Below are 5989 nucleotides of genomic sequence, written 5' to 3' on the forward strand. Positions count from 1 at the left end.
ACCCATTAAGCCCGGAGCTAAACCTGTGAAGCAGAAGCTACGCCGGATGCGTCCAGAATGGGCCCTAAAAATCAAGGAAGAAGTGGATAAACAGTTCAAGGCTGGTTTCATCAAAGTGTCTGAATACTCTGATTGGGTGGCCAACATTGTACCCGTACCGAAGAAAGACGGAAGAATCCGGGTTTGCGTCGACTTCAGGGATCTGAACAAGGCGAGTCCAAAGGACGACTTTCCTTTGCCACATGTGGGCATTCTGGTAGACAACACTGCTGAACATGCTCTCCTATCATTCATGGACGGGTATGCCGAATACAACCAGATTAAAATGGTTGAGGAAGACATGCACAAGACTGCTTTGACTACACAGTGGGGTACATATTGCTACACAGTCATGCATTTCGATCTCATCAACGCCGGGGCTACCTATCAAAGAACCGCTACCACTCTCCTACATGATATGATGCACAAGGAGGTAGAGGTGCATGTCGATGACATGATTTTCAAATCAAGAGAACGGGGCGGCCACATCAACGCCCTTCGAAAATTCTTCACTCGTCTGCGGAAGTACAACATGAGACTAAATCCTCAGAAGTGTGCATTCGGGGTTACCTCCGGAAAACTCTTGGGACATGTCGTCAGCAAAAGAGGCATTGAGATTGATCCAACCAAAATCAAAGCCCTTCAACAAATTCCTCGGCCTAGGAACGAGAAGGAGATTCGGGGATTTCTCGTTCAGGTTCAATACATCAGCCGCTTCATTGCCAAGCTCACCATGATTTGTGAACCGATATTCAAGAAACTTCGCGCCTCCGATCACACCGATTGGGATGACGATTGTCAAAAGGCCTTCGACCGGATAAAGGAAATCCTATCCAAACCTCCTGTCCTCATGGCACCTCAACCGGGGATTCCTCTATCCCTGTACCCGACTGTTACCAACACGGCCATGGGAGCTATGCTAGCACAAACAGTCGACGGCGAAGAACGAGCCATCTACTACATCAGCAAAAAGTTTATTGAGTATGAGACAAGGTAAACCCAGCTGGAAAAGACATGCCTTGCCCTAGTATGGTCAACCAAGAAGCTGCGGCATTACATGCTCAGCTACACGGTCCACATCTAGTCCAAGATGGACCCGGTTAAATATATCTTCAGAAAACCCGTACTAAACGGAAGGCTGTCTAGGTGGACGCTCATGCTGTCCAAATTTAATCTCAAGTTTGTACCCCTCAAGGTTATCAAGGGAAGAGCAGTCGCCGATTTCCTGGCAGAAAATCCCGTCAACGAGGATCTAGCAAACACATGGTCACTTCCTGACGAATAGATTCTTTGTGCCGATTCCGACGCATGGGACCTATACTTCGATGGTGCATCTAATCTGAGAGGCTTCGGGGTAAGAATCCTTCTAATATTACCAGAGAGAGAACATGTTCCGATCTCAGTCAAGCTAGATTTCGCCGTCGCTATAAATGTCGCTGAATATGAAGCACGTTTCATCGGCCTGCAAGTAGCCATCACACTTGGCATCAAGAGATTGAGGGTCCACAGCGATTCCTCGCTCATCATCAATTAGGTGTCGGGGTCATGGAAAATCCGAAGTGACAGTTTAGCTCCCTACCGAGCAAAGATCAATCAAGAGGCCGAGTTCTTCGACCAAATCGACTATTTCCACTTGCCACGAGAGGAAAATCAATTTGCTGATGCCCTGGCAAAACTTGCCGCGCTCGTCAACATACCTGACAACATGACATCAATGCCTCTATGTGTCGAGAGAAGGAGCGAGCCGGCTCACATTTGTGCCATCAATGACGACGAGGAAAGCCATGATGAACCATGGTACCAAGCCATCCTCAACTACAAAACCAACGAATTCCCTCCCAACTCCGATCAAAGAGAACAAAGAGCCATCCGTTTACTTGCATAATAATTAGTGATAAACCAAAATCAACTATACAAAAGAACACCCCAAGGAATTCTCCTCCTTTCCATTGACCATCACAAAGCCAAAACAATCATGGGAGAGGTCCACGACGGAGAATGTGGCCCTCACATGAGCGCAATGATGCTTGCCCGGAAAATCATGCGGCTAGGTTACTACTGGACCACCATGGAAGCCGATTGCCGTAACTACGTCAAACATTGCCACAATTGCCAAATCTTCGCCAACATACAACACACACCGCCATCCCTTTTATACACAATGACCTCACCTTGGCCTTTCTCAACCTGGGGCATCGACATCATCGGGAAAGTCAACCCGGTAGGCACCAAGGGGCATTGTTTCGTCCTCGTCGCCATCGAGTACTTCACCAAATGGGTGGAAGTGCATTCATATGCAGTCTTGACCGCCAAACAAGTGGCCAAGTTTATCCAAAACAACATCATCTGCAGATATGAGGTACCCCATGAGATCATCAGCGATCAAGGCTCTCACTTCCGGGTAGAAACTCAGGCCTTGCTGGACAAATACAAAATCAAATGACATCGATCATCCCCCTATCGTCCCCAAACCAACGGAGCGGTCGAGGCAGCCAACAAAACCCTTGTCACCATTATCCAGAAAATGCAAGACAACTACCGCGATTGGCCGATCAAACTCCCATTCGCACTCTGGGGATACCGAACCTCCATTCGAACACCGACAGGCGCCACACCCTTCTACCTAGCATACGGTACGGAGGCGGTTCAACCGGTAGAGTTAGAGGTCCCTTCTCTACGCATCCTACTGGAGAGTCAAGTCCCTGAGACGGAATGGACCCGTCGAAGGTACGAACAACTCACTCTTCTAGATGAACGACGACTCAACGCCTTGCACAACGTCCAACTATACCAACGACGTATACAACAAGCATTCAACAAGAGGGTCAAACCCAGGAACATCCAGGAGGGCGACTTGGTCCTCAAGTCGGTCCGAGCATCCTTACCCGTCAATCCGAGGGGAAAATTCAAACCCAACTGGGCCGCGCCATACCTGGTCAAGAAAATACTTTCGGGGGGCGTAGTGAGACTGAGTGACCTAGATGGGGAGGATTTTACAAACCCAACCAACATAGACCAACTCAAGAAATACTACCCTTGAACCATAGCAACCAACGACCTAGCCTAGTTTTACAACTAGCAACCACCTCAACTCTTTTGAAGTAAAGTTCCTCAAACACGTTTTGATTTGATATTGCATGTTTTATCGAGTCTAAGTTGCGGCACCTTGCCTGTTTCGAAGGTCCTTTGATCTGTCAAAGGCAACATCCATTTGCACTAAAACTAAAAAACCCTTGAACTACGAGCATGGTTTGATTTCACCTCTTCAGGTGGATACGTAGGCAACAGTCCCTCTTATGCATGAGGGATACAACCAAAAAACCCAATCAAATTTACAAAACATTTCGAACTACGATCATGGTTTGATTTCACCTCTTCAGGTGAATACGTAGGCAGTCCTTTCTTACACAAGGAGGATACAACTACCCCCATAATAAAAAAAACACATCCCCACACAACAAAAACCCCCAACAAAACAAAGAAAAAAGGGAAAAGCGTTCCCTTTCCCACAAAAATACAAAAGAAGCCTTTCTCCCTTCCCACAAAAATCCCACTTTCCCAAGTGCAAACGTTTAGGACGATTCAAATCGAATTGCCTTTACAAAATGGATGGAAGAAACAAGCGTTCACAATTTTTGACACAAGCAATCCTATTATTTAATTAATAATGGGAGGGATTATAATTTCAACAACAAATAATGCTCGACGAGTCTACCACTTGTCAAAGCTAAGGTGTCAACTGAAACACCTCACATAATAAAACTAGCACAAAACACACAATAACTAGCTAGTACAACATAATAAAAACTCACAACAATAATACAACATAATAATGAAGTGGGTAATAGAGGTCTTCACTCTTCCATTCTACCCTTGCCTTTTCCCTCGGGGTACATCTTCCCCTTGTTCTTCTTGTAGGCCCGCCTAGCATGGATTTCCTCCTCAGAACGGGGGATCTACAACGGCAACGGCTTCCGGTCTAGCACAAGACCCCATGTTCGACCCAAAATGAGCCAATACACGGCCCACCATGTTCTTGGGACCCGAGCTTCTCCTATTTGGTGGTCTTATCACATCGGGGCTAGCCCCATCAAATACTCCTAAAAAAAGGCACGGTTGGCCTTGCCAACCTCTCGATACTTCAAGTCGACAACCTCGTCCTTACGAAATTTGGACCTCTCTTCCAAGGACGGAGCACGTGACCACTTGACGTAAGCGAGAGTCACCCATATCGTGGCAACGGGGTTTGGTACTTCCCAAAGCGGCCGAGTGGCCCACCATCTTTCGAAGACCTCCACAAGCTCGGAGTTCCGGAAAACATTCTCTTGGACAAGGGTATCTTGAGCGGGCACCTTTTGTTGACGCCCCATTTGCCTCATGAGCCTTTCGGGATAAATGAAGGAAGCAACCTTCAAACCCACCACCATCAAAGAATGAGGACTAGCACCCGAAGCGGGCAATCCCGTGAAGGACCTCAAGTGCCACCACGGTACCACCCAATGGATGTGAGGACCACCCTCCTCCGCCAATCTTGCGGCCCAATAAGCCTCGGTAGAAGCAAAACTATCCGAGTACAACTTCTTCCTCATGGTAAGGTGACGGAAGGAATAAGAAGAAGAATCAACCGGAGGCTCTACATACCTTAGCCTCTCCAATAGCCACACTTGGAGGATCCTTGGGGACCCAAATGAAGGAGCTTCTCCACAAGAGCCTTCCTTGTCCAATGCTTGGATGATCTCGCCAAGCACCAACCACGATAGATCTCTACCATGCTCCATTTGCTCAACCACATGAACAAGGGTCATGCTACCATAGCATTTCGGCCCCTCCTTCTTCAAAACATCAACAAAGAGGTACACATGGATAAGGCAAAAGGCAAGAGCCCTTCTCCTAGCCACCTCCGAAACATTGACATCTAATCGGTTGGAAAAGATGTTGATAAGAGCCAACATATCCATACCATGCGGAGCAAGAAGGAAGTTGACTTGACTTGTCGACAAACCCAACATGGAACGGAATTTCTCCTTGTAGCACAGCCGAGTCGGAGGAAGCACCGGAACAGAACCCCGACACCCACCAATGGCTCCAACTTCTTCGGCAAGTGGACAAATTTCACCTTTCGGGAAAACGAAAACATGGTGTTTCGAATCCCCAAACCGAGAACATGCTTCGAGAAATGAGGATTGTACCTTGACTTGACGGAGCACCAACAATTGACCAACTCTCATGCAAACGAGTTGATACTCGTCGGGAGGCGACAAATCCCGGCACCATTGTCGCAATGCATTCTCAAAGGCATCCATGAAATATTTTTGTGGAAGAAGAAGAAGAAGTTTTGTAGAGATGTTTTTGTGTTTCGGATGATGAAACAATGAAGCGCAAACATCACTATTTATACAAAAATGATAAGCGCGTTTTTCGGAAAAAGAGGAGAGCTGGCTCCCATCGCCAGGCAGCTCGCGCCTCTTTAGGCCCTCTCCCAGGATTTCCGCTTTTGACTTGTCTCTTTCAAGTTGTGTTTTATCCTGACACCTCAAACCTCCCGCCAGGACGCTCGCGCCTCTTCGGGATGATCCAGGATATTTTGTGTTTCCTCACACTCACATTTCCTTGTTTTCGCGTTTTACGAAATTCGACACGGTTCCCATGACGCAGCTTTAAACATACGGATTTTTCTTTCTTTTTTAAAAGGAGGGAAGGGCTAGTCGCCCCGATCCGTGACAGATCGTTTCCATGTCAATCAAAATTCTGAAAATTTTAAGCCTTTTCACAAATTTCCATCAAAATAAAAATCGAAAATTGAAAACACGACATCAGTTTTCCTCAAAATTTCAAGCGCTCACAAATTCGAGTCTTGACCTCAAAAAATCAAATCAAATACACTCGTAAAAATCTTTTCTAAAATTCACCCCTGGCGGTTTGAGTTTGAATTTTTCGAGTCACAAATCAA

The sequence above is a fragment of the Silene latifolia genome, chromosome 3 (assembly GCF_048544455.1).
Source record: "Silene latifolia isolate original U9 population chromosome 3, ASM4854445v1, whole genome shotgun sequence".
NCBI lineage: Eukaryota > Viridiplantae > Streptophyta > Magnoliopsida > Caryophyllales > Caryophyllaceae > Silene > Silene latifolia.